Genomic DNA, 16,746 nt, shown 5'->3' on the forward strand with positions numbered 1-16,746 from the left:
GGTGATATTTTGAGTTGGAAAGAGGGTCTTAAGCTTTGGGGTTTCTTGAGCCAAGGTATGATTTCATTCCCCAAAACCTTGATATTAACTTAGATCCATGGAATACTCAAGTAGATGAAGCCTAAAATGTGTGGGAAATGAAGTTGGAACAACCACTTTAGGTTCCCAAGAGGAGGAATAAAGAAGGGAAGAAGAACAGAAAAACCCGCAGAACACTGGTGGGTAGTCAAACCCACCAATGTGACCACCCAATCTTACCTGGGCATCTGGGTCTACCAGTGGGTAGGACCAATGGGTACCAGACCACCGGTCGCTTCTAGGCCTACCGGTGGGTATAGTACCCACCAGTATGACCCACCAGTTTGTGTCTGGGTGCTATTTGCCTGGGTAGTTCGCACAGGTGGGTAGGAGTACCCACCTATAGCCCAAATGAGCTCCGATGGAACTCAAACTCATCGACAAGCTTCTTCGCTTTATTAAACGCGTCGTGATCATATCTTACCTCTTTTTATAATTATAAATGGACATATTCTAAATTCCTATCTGTGTTAAGTTTTGAGACCTTCGTCTTCACTCCGGATCTTACCCGTACCGTGAGTGCATATTCTCCTACAAGAATAAGTAAGTGGGGAGAGGACTTTGATTTTATTTTGGGAGTTTTTTTTGGCATCTTATTCAGTCATATATTAACTTGATATTTTGATTGCCATTCTCATGCATATGCATTTAGAACTAAACATGTTGTATCTTGGGATTTCCAATTAATTGTTACTTGCTATGAATCTTGAGCATGGATTTATTCATTGGTGAATTATGATGAGGATTTGCCGAGTCTGTATGGGATTCCTAGAATAGATGCCATAGTTGGCTTCGAAATGAATGCATTGGTACACCATGGTATGGGACGTGAAAGTACTATGTAGTCATACTATCTCATATAGGAGCATGTGGTTAGGATTTCACATTCTCTCATGCTACTACCCTTCCCAACAGGGGTTTACGTGTTTGGTTATCATTGGGGGGGAAGCGTCGGTCGCAAACAGCTATGGTGGTTAGAAGTATGCCTAACTAATCATTAGGATAGTTGAAAACCTTGATGATACATTCAGAGGGCCAATCGTACTGCTTTTATTTTCTACTGTGGTTCAGCCATGATTTAATTTTCTACTGTGGTGTGGCCATGATTTACTTTTTGAGTACTCACGGCTGGCCTTCTCTGACAACCCTATGGGATTCTCATAGGATGGATAAAGCGTCTCATACCTAGGGCATATGCACACTGTGGTTGCGAGTAGCATGTAACTTATGATCTAGTAATGATTTCTTAGGTGAACTAGGTTTAAAATGAATCTCATGCATATAGTACCATTTGAATTACAATTGCTTGTGTGAGTCCTTCTTTCCATTTTCTGAGCTAGTGAGCTCACCCCTTGTGTACACACCTTTTTAGATGATTTTGCAGGTTACTCTGTAGAGGAACCCATGTGGGGTCCCACCGATGAACCTCCAGTGGAAGATTGGTTGGTCCCAGATGGATTTGACCATGGAGATGGATGCCTGTGTGAGAACTGTGTTGCAGAGCAACAGTAGCAAATTCTTATTTATAGGTCTATTTTTATTCTTTTGGTATACTCCCCTTTTTATGCTTTCGATAATTAAATTATTATTTCTTGTGTAAATATCATGCCTACGGGCCCACATGTAATTATACTATGTATAACAATTTGGGTATCTAGAATACATGGGGATTTATAGGTATTTATACATGACAAGACTTCCGCTGAAATGACATTATTATATTTCTATGTGCATGTGGGTTGCTGTGTTGTGGTTATCATATCAGATGATCCTGGTGGTTTTGGGTTATCCGGAGGGAACCTGGTCACCGATCCTATTCTATGTGAACGGGGTGTGACAGTAGTAGCCTCCCAAGTAGATGAATCTCTTCTCTTCTCTTCTTCTCTTCTTCTCTTCTTTTCTTTTTCTTCTTCCTTCTTCTTTCTTCTTCTTATTGTCCAAGTATACTTCAAGTGAAATAAAATAGGGTATAGTGGTTGGTCGTGGCTCTTATATAGCCCCACACTGGCCCACTAACTCCATAATTTATATATATAATACAATATATTTTATCCATATATATAATCATATTACTTATAAAATATAATTGTAATTACATATATAAAACTAATTATGTTCCAATAATTAAATTAATTTTATACTTTGATTAATCAACTCATTTAATCATGTCAAACCCATGGAAATAGGTCCACATGTCAAATTTCTAAGAGTGGGACCCATTTCAGCCAATTCTAACCATTCTGTCCACATGACTGGTGCCTGTCATGCCCATAACTCTCTAGCCGATTGAGCCAGACTTGCTCCCCTTTGAGTTTGTTGTATTCCCTATCATATCCAATCCATATTAAAGGTTCATAATCACCTGTTGGCCCACTTTGCTTGCTGATTCTTCCAACCCTGTTGGCAGGAGGCATCGTACATGTTGGGTCATCCTTCCGTTCTTGGCATTCCACTGCTGTCAGCCAAGCTAGTGTTGGCCTCTCCAACCTGCTACTCTACTCTTGCCTATTCACAAACAATGTAAAGAGGTGAGATTTGAGGTGTTACAATGTGTTGGAAAGGTAGGGGAATTGATTGATTTTAGGTGTGGGGAAGGTCTCACACATGATAGGATATCATAGGTAGAAGGCAAGACAGCAGGGAAGCAAAAAGGGGCTAATCGACCGGCCAGATGTACTGGCAGAATGCCCAGAAATGGCATTTTTTTCACTGTGGGCCCCACTACTTTGAGGGGTCATTCCACACATTTTATACCATGTATGGGGACATGTTAGAGAGTTTTAATGCAACAAACTTCATATCAAACGCATTACCTTACAATTAGTTATTTTATTTTAAACACTTAGGAAAAATGGGTTTTTGTGAAAATTAATTTTCCAAAAAAACCCTAAGGTCTGTTTAGCTTATAAAAGGAGGGGTGCAACATCATGATTTCATAACCCCTAGTCTTAGAAATGGAATTTTGTAAGAGAGGGGTACTTGGTGGAAAGAAATTTATAATTGATAGTGTAGGCGAGAGAGAAAGCAGTGGGGATCTTAAGAAAGGTATTGAAGGGGCTTGAGAGTGTCCATAATGGTGGAAAGGGTTCCACATAAGGTGAGTAAAACTGGGGCAGAACAAATTGGACAGCAAAGGCTAGAATGGGCATAACCAGCTAGAGAGGTTCTGTCCAACCGGCCTGCCTGTCCTGGGGACAGAATACCCATAATTTTGAATTTTCTTCTGTGGGCTCCACCAATTGAAAGGGGTTTTTCACCCACCTTTTACCATGAGTAGGGAGTGTTTGGAAGTAATTATGCAGGTGGGATCATATCAAAATACACTTTATATTTTAAGTTATTAAATATTTAATAATTAGGAAAGAAAATAGGAATTTTGTGAAGATTTCACAACCAAATAGACCTAACCTATTTAGCCTATAAATAGGAGGAGAAAGAGAGTTATTTCTCTCCTATGATTTTTGTGAAAGAAATGAAATGGGAAAGGAGAAAAAGGAGAGGGAAAAAAGAGAAAGAAGAAGGGAAAAGAAGGAGAAAGAAGTAGTGCATCAGCCTCCCTGCTGCTGTACACTACTTCGGTTGCTATTCCAGCAGCAATGGCTGATGTTGCTAATATGCATGCATACAACCCTTACTATCCACAACCTAAAGATGCTGTTACAAGGTTATTGCAGCTAAAGATTGAAGGGAAAGATGGCTGATTAAGTTGCATGCACCAAGAGAGTACAAAAGGTTAGAAATCTGAACTCTGACATGTAAATTTCAGCTAGGTTAACAATCGGTTGGTATAGGGACATGGTAAAGATGAAATCTAAGATGGGAAATTGTCTATGGAAGTTAGAATAGCTCTCCACAGTTGGATTTCCTAGACTTGGACCCAATTAGAACCCGATTTTGCTTAGGATTTGTTCTAAGAAACCCAAATCCATGGGTTTTTTCCAAATTGAGTACAATAAGATGAAATTGAAGGTGGGAAATACTCATACAAGGTGGGAAATTTATATGCATGGTGTTAATTTCACCTGGGATAGAAAATACCCAATTGTTGTTCTCTAAGAAGCAAAATCTGGGTTAAAGTGAGGATTGTCAAATTAATATGGAGTATGGGAATTCAAATTGAGTAGGAAAATAGTTTAATTGATACAATTAAGGAGTATAAACATGTTTCCAAAAGTAGAATCACTGAAATAAGCCTGTTCACAAAATAGGACTGCAGAACTGCAGAAAAATTTATTCTACCAGTCTAACCAGCTGGAGAGTTCCAGGTCTACAGGCCTACCTGTAAAGGCCTGACAGAATGGAATTCTTGAGTTCTTTGGTTTGTAATTGGTCAAACCTGACCAAAAGTGTTCCAAATTAATTTAATTACTAAGAACAAGTTATAACCATGAATTTTGACTTGGTCAAAGTGAAGAAATGTGTAGCAAAGAAGGGTGAGAAAGTATAAGAGGAAAAATGACCAATTCACCCCTATTATGGTAATGCAAGGGATTTTGGGGGTAAAAGATACCTTAGCATATCCAACGAGTTGGATAAAAGTTAGGAATTTTTAGGATCAGTCTAGTAACCCAAAGATGAGCCAAATGGTTGCGTGGGTTGGATTGGTGCCCACTTAATTGAATAAGAAGAACTCAGTTATAGATGAACCTGAACATAGACTTTAATAATTTTAGGGAGATTATTTTAGGGATAATTATAATGATGGTTAACCCATGTATGTATGTACCTTGTTGGTTAGGAATCTTATAACAACAATTGTTGAGGATACGTGAGGCTAGGACAGTGGTGAAAGATTTTAGATATGAAATCTCAGGTGAGGGGTCTTTTGTGTTTTGTTGTGTTCTATGTGCATTGCTATATTTTGTTGTGTTATGTTATGTTCTATTATGCTTTGATGGGCTTTCTTGCAATTACTTTTCTTCTTGCTGAATTTACTGTGGTAATGCCTATATATTGGATGAAAATTATGAAATCTGATTGTTGAAGCATGTGTTACTGTATAAATGATATGATGATTTGTGGATGTGTAATATGAATGTGTGTGGTGTTGGGTGTAATATTGACGGTCTGTGGCATGGTGTGGCCGAGGTGCGTTTTTGGTATCATGGGCTTAGAGGTTAGTCTTACTTCTAGGATCGCAGATGTGTGTTGTGCATGGTGATGGTTGTAATATTGACTATCACACCCTACTCTTGGCAGACCCAATTTACCATTTGGAATACCGGTGGTGTGATTAAGACATGTACCTGTCTTAAAATCTACCAGGATCTCTAATAGCGGTACCTTAACATTTTCACAATCTCACAACACAAAACAACATAAGCAGCGGAATTAGAGTATAGTAGCAGAATTATAAATAAAATGGGAAAACATCTAATGGTCATATAATAGCAATAATCGAGTTATTTTGTTACATTCATCCATGACATATAATATAATCTCAAGAAAATATACAACCCACAACTATATCCAAAAGTATCAAAAGATGATGTACAATCTCACGGTGTGGCGTAAGCACAATGATCGTAGGCATAGTCCTGATCGTGCTCCTCTGCTTCTGGCATCCACCAGTCACTCACACCATACTTCAACCCAGAAGATACTTGGTCACTTGCCATTGGCACCACGGTACCTGCATCATCATCTAAAAAGGGGTGTATACGTGGGGTGAGTTTTCCAACTCGTTCAATGAGGGGTGGGGTCAAACACATCCAAGCAAGATGATAACAGTAATAATTTATGATGCATGATTGCGAAAATTAAACGCATAGTCCAAGATACTCGTGATGCAATTCATTTATTTATTATCCACCTAACAAAACAAACTAAGTCTGGTAAATGCTACTACGGCGCATTAGGCCGTATCCCTCGTCTTGGAAATGACATTGACTACGTAGCGATACAAACTCTAGCCATGATTAGAAGCTTATCGGTCCCTGTATGTGTCCATGGGTCACCCAAGAAACCCCTGATAACCCCCTCCTAGCAGTCACAACACCGATAACACATCGGCCATGCTGGACAGGTTCCAGCCTCCAGCAACAATCACATCATACCGTGGGAGTGGCACTTCAGAAAGACACATTAAACATACCACAATGGGTTACCCAACACCTCAACCCCTAATGGCAAGGGTGCGTAGCATAGGGAGTGATACCTATCCATATGTATACTATATGCCTTCATAATGATACAGTTAGTATGGATTACACGATACCGGAGAGAACTCAGCCACAAAGTGTAATCCATCTCCAAATACAGTCCCGGGTACATGATAACAGAGAGACCTTGGCCACAAAGTGTAACCCAAGATCGTTTACCTAATCTAGCATACATATCACAGTTGAGTATGGACTACGCAACACCGGCAAGACTTCGGCCATGAAGCATATCCATTTCCAAATGTAGTCTCGAGGTACACGATACCAGCGAGACCTTGGCCACAAAGTGTAACCCGCGACTACAACTAACTCTAATGCACGTAATCAATGCATGAATGCAACATACATACAACAATCATGGCACCAGTACCACCTCGTCCACACTAGATTCCGTCTCACACACACACACATCCAAACACACGACGATCACGGTACCGGTACCACCTCAGCCACACCAGATCCCGTCATACATTTCTATACAATACATATCAAAATCGTAAAATGACAATGTAGCATATCATAATCGTATTTGAATAATTAAAATTAAACATATAATTATAAACATGTGAGAAATTTAGTGATAATAAACATTTTAGAAATAAAAACAGTCCATCCCTCACCTGTTTTACGATCGGGTGTGTTCGAGTTCAAGTACAACCACCGATTGATCAATTCAATTTTGGCTTCGGGGCACGTGCATGTCACTATCCTAGACACAAATAGAATCATACATCAGTACGTGTCAAAAACATCAGGAGGGACCCACACAGGTCACCCCCAAAGGGTACAGACACAGTTCTTAGGTGACAGTACTGTCATCGAAAACACCCACCAGAAACAGGGCATTTCCATCGAAAATATCAGTCCTATTTTTGGTGGAGGTGACAAAGAGCACTTAAGGCTCATATGTCCACCTAAAACAACCCATTTTTGGTGGACACAAAAAGGTCCAACTCGAATTGGAGCTTTCCGATTTGGGCCCGATTGTCGGGATTTGTTCCATGGAGTTTGTAGGAGATGTTCCTATCTTCATTCTAAGCCAAGAAAATTACAATTCCACTAAGCCATTTGGGAGATACGTCAATCAAATGATCGAAACCCTAGTTGGTCTTTTGGCATTACATGTTGCCAAAGCTCACCAGGCTTGGTTCGAGCTCGGCAACCACACCAGGAGGGTAAAACACTCATTCTACAACCTTGACATAGTTTGTACATCAAGATTCCATCCATACCTAGCTTTGTCTAGGTCAAAATGAAGAGAGAGAGAGTGGCATAGAAGGTTGTACTTACCTCCGGCAATGATTCTGGCAACAAGGAGGCAACTGACACCAAGGTAGGCCTCCAATCCCCTTCTTCTTCCTCTTCTTCTTCCTTCCTCTCCTCTTTCTCTCCTCTCTACATTGGGCACAAGGGAAATGAGGAAATGAATCCTCATTCCCCAATAACTTAAGTGGGCCTTAAGGGTCTGCTTGGTTCGGACCTCTTTTGAAACAATCGGGTTAAATGAAATTCAAGGCACGAGGACTCACCGATTTAGGTCCATAAGGTGCTCACATCATGAGGAAAATGTGGAGGATGAGTTGGGATCATCCAAAGCCATTTATGATGCAAGTGGTGGGAACCACGGGCATCGAAACCTCGATAGTAGCATGATTCAGGCACCGGATTCAAGCCCAGGCTGCTTCCGGTGGCTTGTTTCCGGTGGCCAAGATAGCTTGTTGTCCCCTGGTTGGCCTCACAGGGGTGACTACCCTCAGACATGCTCAAGTCCTTTCAACAATTATGATGCGTGTCAGAAATCAAGTGTGGAGAGTCAGGTCACTTACCGTCTGGGATCGAAAGGTATGAATCCCCTCTAGTTAGATAGGCATGAAATGCACGAACATATGGGGTCATCTCTACCCCTTCGGTAATCCATAACCATGATCCAAAACCCGGTTGTATTTTCAATCTCCGATCTGAGGCCTGTCACAACAGTTTCAAATTAGACCAGATTAGGGCACATGTGTAACATCGCCCCCACCTTACAAGAATTTTGTCCTCAAAATTGAATATACCTGGCTAATCAAACAATCCAAGATACTACTTCATCATTTCATCTTCTCGCTCCCAAGATGCTTCCTATTCGGGGTGGTTCATCCATTTCACTTTGATAAAGGAAACAGTGCAGTTGTGAAGTACATGATCCTTCCGATCAACAATCTTCTCCAGATACTCCACATAGGCAAAGTTCTCATCCAACTCACGAGGTATGTAAGTCTAAACGTGAGTCGGGTCAGAAATGTACTTCCTCAACATAGACACATGGAAGACATCATGTGTATATTCCAACTCTGGTGGCAAAGCTATCCGGTAAGCTACCAGTCCGATCCTCTCCAGTACATCATACGGTCCCATAAACCTTGGACTAAGCTTTCCCTTCTTGCTGAACCGCATCACCCCTTTAACTGGGGAGATCCACAAGAACACCTTGTCTCCAACACTAAACTCTAGATGCTTCCTCCTAACATCTGTGTAGCTTTTCTGTCTAGACTGAGCTACCTTGATCCTTTCTCTAATCACATTCACCTTCTCACTTGTAGCCTGTATCAATTCTGTACCCAAAATATGCCGCTCACCAACCTCATCCCAATAGAGTGGAGTCTAGAATTTCCTGCCATACTGTGCCTCGAATGGGGACATCCCGATGGTGGCCTGATCACTATTATTGTAGGAGAACTTAATAAGGGAAATGTGCTCATCCCAACTATAACTCATATCCAAGGCATATGCTTGGAGTAGGTCCTCCAATATCTGAATAGTCCTCTTCGACTGACCATCGGTTTGAGGGTGAAAGGCAGTGCTAAAAGCCAATTGTGTCCCCTTCTGCACATATGTCCAAAACTTGGAAGTGAACCTAGGATCTCAATCAGAGATGATACTAACTAGTACACCATGCAACTTGATGATGTTATCAACATATAACTTGGCCAACTTGTCCATAGAAAATGTGATCTTGATTGGGATAAAGTGAGCTGCCTTGGTCAAGCGATCCACAACTACGCAAATGGCATCCATACCCTTCTATGTACGAGGTAGGCCTGTGATGAAGTCCATAGTAATATTCTCTCATTTCTACTCTAGAATAGGTAGGGACTGTAATAACCCAGGAGGCCTCTGTCTCTTAGCCTTGACTTGCTGGCATGTGAGGCATCTGGACACATGTGTGGCCACATCATTCTTCATTCCTTTCCACTAGTATGAGCCTTTGAGGTCCTTGTACATTTTAGTGCTATCAGGGTGAATGGAGTATGGAGAGCTATATGCCTCTCTCAAAACTGTGTCTCTCAAATCACCATCACTAGGCACACACAACCTCCCTTTGAAATTGAGTATCCCACTTTTAGTCACAGAGAAATTTGGGTCCTTTTGGGTTTCTTCCTGGCATTCTACTATTAGCTTTTGCAACTCTGCATTAGTAACCTAAGCTACTGTGATCCTATCCACTAGACTAGGTTGTACCACCAATGCTGATAGTGACAAGGTAACACCCTCTACTAATAGCTCCAAGTCTAGTTTTCTGGCCTCCCTTAGGAGATACTCATTGGTGGTCAGTGATGCAATAGTTAGTGACTGGGATTTTTGACTAAGTGCATCAGCTACCACATTAGCCTTTCCTAGGTGATAGTGGATAGTACAATCATAATCCTTCGTCAGCTCTAACCAACGCCTCTGTCTCATGTTAAGCTCTTTTTGGGTGAAGAAGTACTTGGGGCTTTATGGTCACTAAAGATCTCACTCTTCTCACCATACAGGTAGTGTCTCTAGATTTTCAATGTAAAAATTATGGCTGCCAACTCCAAATTATGGGTGGGGTAGCTCTTCTCATAATCCTTCAACTGACAAGATACATAAGAAATGACTTTCCCGTGATGCATCAATACACAACCCAATCCCAGCTTGGAGGCATCACTATAAACAACCATACCACCTGTACCGATCAGGATAGTCAAAACAAGAGTTGATACCAACTTTCACCTTAGCTCCTTGAAGCTCTTCTCACAAGCATCAGACCACTCAAATTATACACCCTTCCATATGAGTTAGGTCATCAGAGTAGCAATGTGGGAGAAGTTCTAGATAAACCTCCTGTAGTATCCAACCAATCCCAGAAAACTACGTATGTCTACCACATTTTGGGAGTCTCCCATTCTAGAATTTCCTTCACCTTGCCTGGATCAACCTCTGTACCCTTGGCTGAAACAATGTGGCCTAGGAATGCCACTTATGACAACCAAAACTCACACTTGCTGAATTTGGCATAGAGTTGCTTCTCTCTCAGTCGTTGCAGTACTAACCTCAGGTGAACAGCATGTTCCTTTGCACTCTTGGAGTAGACCAAAATGTCATCAATGAATACTATCACAAACTTATCTAAGACATCCTGGAATACCCGGTTCATCATATCCATAAATCCAACCAGTGCATTGGTCAACCCAAATGACATTACCAAGAATTCGTAATGTCCATACCTTGATCTGAAGGCTGTCTTACTGACATCACTATCCTTGATCCTGAGCTAGTGGTAGCCCGATCTAGGGTCGATCTTGGAGAACACCTTGGCACCCTCCAACTGATCAAACAAATCATTTATCCTTGGAAAAGGATACTGGTTCTTGATGGTTAGCTTATTAAGCTCCCAGTAATCGATACACAATCTCATACTTCCATCTTTCTTCTTGACGAACAATACCGATGCTCCCCATAGAGACACATTAGGTCTAATGAATCCCTTCTTCAGAAGGTCTTGAAGTTGCACCTATAATTCCTTCAACTCTGTGGGGGCCATGCGGTAAGGGGCCTTTGGCATTGGTGCCGAGCTAGGGAGTAGGTCTATAGCAAATTCCATCTCTCGGTCTGGTGGCAAACCTGTAAAGTCATCCAAAAATACATCAGGAAATTCCCTCACCATATCTAGCTCGATCAATGGCCTAATCTCCATCTCAGTAGCCATCACAGATGCTAAGTATCCTTAACATCCCTTGTCCAGTGGCTTCTTCATTTGGAGTGTGCATATGATAACTTTCTTGGGTTTCTTGGGCTTATCCCCTGGGAACACAAATTCATCATCATCACGCAGTCTGAAAATGATAGCCTTCTTTACACATAGCACACTGGCTCTGTATGCGGACAACCAGTATATTCCTAAAATCACGTCGAAGTTGGTTATATCCAACTCAATCAAGTGAGTATTCAACTCATGATCACCTATGGTCACTGGATAAGGCTCATAAACATAGTTCAAACCCACCACACTTCCTGTAGGGGTGCTCACATCCAAACATTGAGTCAGTCCCTTAGGTGGAATTCTCATCTTCTTCTCAAATGTCGGTGACGCGAACGAATGCAAGGCTCCTGAGTCAAATAATACATGTGCAGGCAATAATGATATCAATAATGTACCTATCACTACACCGGGTGCAGCCTCAGCATCTTCTGCAGTCACAGTAAACACTCTACCCTGTGGTCTTTGGCCTATAGGTGTTGTGCTGATCTAGGGACTGACTATCTCTGTTGGGGCCTAGGTGGCATAGTGTAGGGTGCATCACCTGGCCTTCGGTGGGGGCATGTCCTCGCCATGTGGCCCAGCTGATCACAATGAAAGCATCTTAGGCTCGATCCCAAAGACTGAGATACAGCACTAGATCGGGAGGGCTAGGAATTCTGACTAGCATCAGGCCTCCTAAATTACGTTGGAGTTGGGTTGACATAAGGCACTCGGAAAGGTTTGCTGCCTCCCCTAGAATCAGTAGATCCCATTGGCCTCTTTCCCATTCCTTGCTGAGCCGTGTAGTTATCCCTATGCCGGTCTTCAATAGACTTGGCCACTTAGACCACCTAAGCATAGGTTTGCAGTTTCAACCCCACAATGGTTGACCCAATATCTGGCCTCAACCTTTTCTCAAGCTTCTTCACTTTAGCCCTATCACCTCTGAGATGCTCAGGATCAAAATGGAATAGCTCCTCGAAGCATTGCTGATACTTGAGCACTGACCGAAAACCATGAACCAACTAAGAGAACTCACTCTCTCTCCTATCTCAGAAGCTTTCTAGAAAATAGTACTCAAAGAAGGCCCTTTTGAAGTCTGCCTAAGTGAGATTCGGGTTACTAGCCCTCAGAATAGGCTCGGTGGCACTCCACCAATCATCTGCTTCATTTTGTAACTGATAGCCTGTACACAAAATATTTTGCTCATCAATGTAATCCATCAGTCTAAAAACCTTCTCCATTCCACCAATCCATCTTGATGGATACAACGGGTCTTGCCCCACCTTGGAGAAACATGGGGGCCTAAGTCGTTGAAACTTCTCCATCTTTTTTGTCAAGTCTGTCCAACCCTCTACATGGGCTTGAGCTTGTTCTGGCATCGGGTCTTGCACATGCCCATGCACTTGTGCCCCACCAGATGTTTAAAGGGTAGCCGATCCAACAGGTATTGGAACATGTGCCGATTGAGTAGGAGGTGTGGGCGGTGCATTGCGGGCTTCCATTGCCGCTTGGATTCTATTGTCGATCCCGATCATAAATTGGTTTTGCCTTTCTTCCACTTCCTGCATCATGTTATTTATGATGGATGCCACATCTTGGGTTGTAAGTACAGGTGGAGCAGGAGGTGCATTACGGGGTCTACCCTGATTCTGTGTAGGGGAAGCGGGAGGCAATGGGCATGATTGGGATTGGGATCGGGTGTTCTGGCATGACATGATTCTTGTGAAGGAATCCAATTAGTGTAGATGCATAAACAAGGCTGCATGTAAATCGGAACACACGCATGCATAGTGGGTCCCACACATATACAATAGGCAAAATTAGGGTTAAGGCATACATAAGTGGGGTCACACATATTAAGATCCGATCGCACATGTATCCCAAAGGGGTACCCCATTAAAGTAATCAAATAAAATCTTAGATTTGAAAAATAAAATGACTTATTTTCCAAAGAGTCCACTGGAAACAGGGAGTCAAACCATCAGAAATATAGTTTAATCCATCGGAAATATCAGTGGTATTTTCGGTGGGCAAAACAGAGGCAAAAAACCACCCAACTTTTCTCTTCACCGAAATCATGCCCAGTGTTTCCAGGGGCTATTTCTGGTGGCACCAAATCGGCCATAAATAAGCTCGGGTCTTGGCTTCTTCACACAAAACCCTATTTGCTCTTGTGAGAAAGGTGTGGAAAAGGCCAAGAAGTATTTTGCTATCCATTCTCTACCTTCTTCTGGCTATTTTGCGATTGATTGGTGCCGCATTCGCATCCAAGTTATGTTTTCTCTCTGTTACCTAGTTTTTATGATTGTCTTCTCTGTGAGTTTTGCATTCATCCATTTAACTAGGTTTTCCATTCCAAATCCTTAGGAATCATCTTGCAACGATGTCTGGACACCGTGTACGTACCCGACGTGCTCTTATATAAGAGGAGCAAGATGCCACTGAGCAGTTCAACCCTGTTGTATTCCGCTCTGTGGCTGAGCAAGACCATTGGGAACTTTTTGAGCGCCGCAATGTGGACCCGGGAGTCTATGTGAGGACCAATGACTTCCACACATTCCGTCTTCATCAACGGTTTGATGAGGTGGGTGGTACTGTATCTTAAAACCCAATAGATACTACTACCCCACACTAGTCAGGCTGTTCTACTCGAACTTACAGTGCATGAACTGGGGTACTAAAGAGATGCGGATCACCTCCTATATGAAGGGGGTGGAGATCTCCTCTAACATGGAGCAATAGGCCAATATTCTGATGGTTAGCAATGCCGGTGACATAGTGTACTGTCCACCTCAGACTCTGGCATATGAATTTCAAAGTCCCGATACCTTTTAGGAGATCAATGGCATGCTGACTAAGGAAGCCAAGGGATGGAACCGTTTAGTCAACTATTTTGCTACTCCAAAGGTTGTCTGTTGTGCGATTCAGCTGAATGTCCTCCCCACTTGCAGACATTATGATGAGGTATCCGCCCTACAAGCCTATGTGACATACTGCATGTACATGGGGGCGCAGATACATCTCCCTTGTCTCCTTATATGGACCATGGTACTTCGATCCAAAGGAGTGGATCGTCGAGCGGGAAGCCTATGCTATGGAAGGATACTCACTGACATCTTCCGCCGCTTTGGGGTGGACTTAGAGGGAGAGGCTCGATTAGATGAAGAGGTCACAGACTTCAACCAAGACTCTCTGAGGAAGATGACCATAGATTTGAGGGAGGTGACACCTATTCCAGGAGAGGGTTAGCAGCCTATGGAGGTAGAGGGTGGTGGTGCCAGTGATGTTGGTGGAGGTGCTGGTGGGGCAGGAGGAGAAGCTGCTGGGGTTGGTGGGGCTCCATCACCTGATCCCCAGGCTATGGGTTCTATGGCGGCTTCTACATCTTGGAGTGTTAGGGGTGCGAGGCCTTATGGTCTTAATGATGTTACAGCCCGTATGGATACCACTATGTCACTGATGAGGAGCATAGACAGCTACCTCGAGAGCATGGACAGGACCTATTGTCTTATGGATAATAGAGTGGCCTCTCTAGAGGGTTAGATGCAGGCGATGGTCTTCCACCTCGGCATTCCGGTGCCTCCTCCAGGAATGCATGGTCTGAACCAGGCTCAGGGCCAAGGACAGAACCAGTAGTAGCAGTGGCAAGAGCAGCAAGAGTAGTGGCATGTTTACCATCGTAGCTTTTAGGATTTCTCTTTCCATGTTTTATTTAAGTTTGATGTTTTAGGTTTAGTTGAACTTTTACATTATGTCATTAGCTTCAGTTGTTCAATTTCCTAGACTTAGGCTAGTTAGGATTTCTTGCTTTGAGTTACTATTTTTCTTATGAAAGTGTAAGCTGTGTATGAAAATTCTTTATTATAATGAACTGGCTTTAACACCTATACTTGTCTCCTAATTGTGTAATTTCTATTATTATTGTCTTGAGATTTTTTTTTAATCCTAATTTCTCCAAAGTCATGGTTTGGCTGAGATTGTGAGTTAAGGCAGAGCATCGCACTCTGATACCATAGCTGTCACACCCCACTCCCGGCAGACCCAATTTACCATTTGGAATACTGGTGGTGTGAGTAAGACACGTACCTATCTTACAGCCTACCTGGATCTCTGATAGCAGTACCTTAACATTTTCACAATCTCACAACACAACCCAACCCAACATAAGCAGCGGAATTAGAGTATAGTAGTGGAATTATAAATAAAATGGGGAAACATCTAATGGTAATATAATAGCAATAACCGAGTTATTCTATTACATTCATCTATGACATATAATATAATCTCAAGAAAATATACAATCCACAACAATATCCAAAAGTATCAAAAGATGATGTACAATCTCATAGTGCAATGTAAGCACAGTGATCGTAAGCACAATCCTGATCATGCTCCTCCGCTTCTGGCACCAACCAGTTGCTCACACCATACTCTGACCTAGAAGATACTGGGTCACCCGCCATTGGCACCATGGTACTTGCATCATCATCTAAAAATGGGTGTATATATGGGGTAAGCTTCCCAACTCGCTCAGTGAGGGGTGAGGTCAAACACATCCAAGCAAGACAATAGCAGTAATAATTTATGATGCATGATTGTGGAAATTAAACACATATTCCATGATGCTCATGATGCAGTTTATTTATTTATTATCCACCTAACAATACAAACTAAGTTTGGTAAATGCTACTACGGCACATTAGGCTGCGTCCTTTATCTTGAAAACAACATTGACAATGCAATGATACAAACCTTAGCCTTGATTAGAAGCCTGTCGGTCCCCGTATGCATCCATGGGTCACCCAGCAAACCCTTAATAACCCTCTCCTGGAAGTCACGACACCGGTAACACATCGGCCACGTCGGGCAGGTTCTTGCCTCTAGCAACAATCACATCGTACCGTGGGAGTGGCACTTCGGAAAGACACATCAAACATACCACAATGGGTTATCCAACACCTCAACCCCTGTTGGCAAGGGTGCATGGCATAGAGAGTGATACCTAGCCATATGTATACTATATGCCTTCATAATGATACAGTTAGTATGGATTACACAATACCGAAGAGACCTCGACCATAAAGTGTAATCTATCTCCAAATACAATCCCGTGTACACGATAACAGAGAGACCTTGGCCACAAAGTGTAACCCGAGACCGTTTACCTAATCTAGCATACATATCACAGTTGAGTATGGACTACGCAACACCGGTAAGACCTCGGCCACGAAGTGTATCCATTTCCAAATGTAATCTCGGGGTACACGATACCGCGAGATCTTGGCTACAAAGTGTAACCTGTGACTATAACTAACTCTAATGCACATAATCAATGCATGAATTCAACATACATACGGAAATCACGGCACCGGAACCACCTCGGCCACATCGGATCATGTCTTACACACACACACATCCAAACACACGGCGATCACGGTACTGATACCACCTCGGCCACACCGGATCACGTTATACATT

Source organism: Macadamia integrifolia, chromosome 5 (genome assembly GCF_013358625.1).
Source record: "Macadamia integrifolia cultivar HAES 741 chromosome 5, SCU_Mint_v3, whole genome shotgun sequence".
NCBI lineage: Eukaryota > Viridiplantae > Streptophyta > Magnoliopsida > Proteales > Proteaceae > Macadamia > Macadamia integrifolia.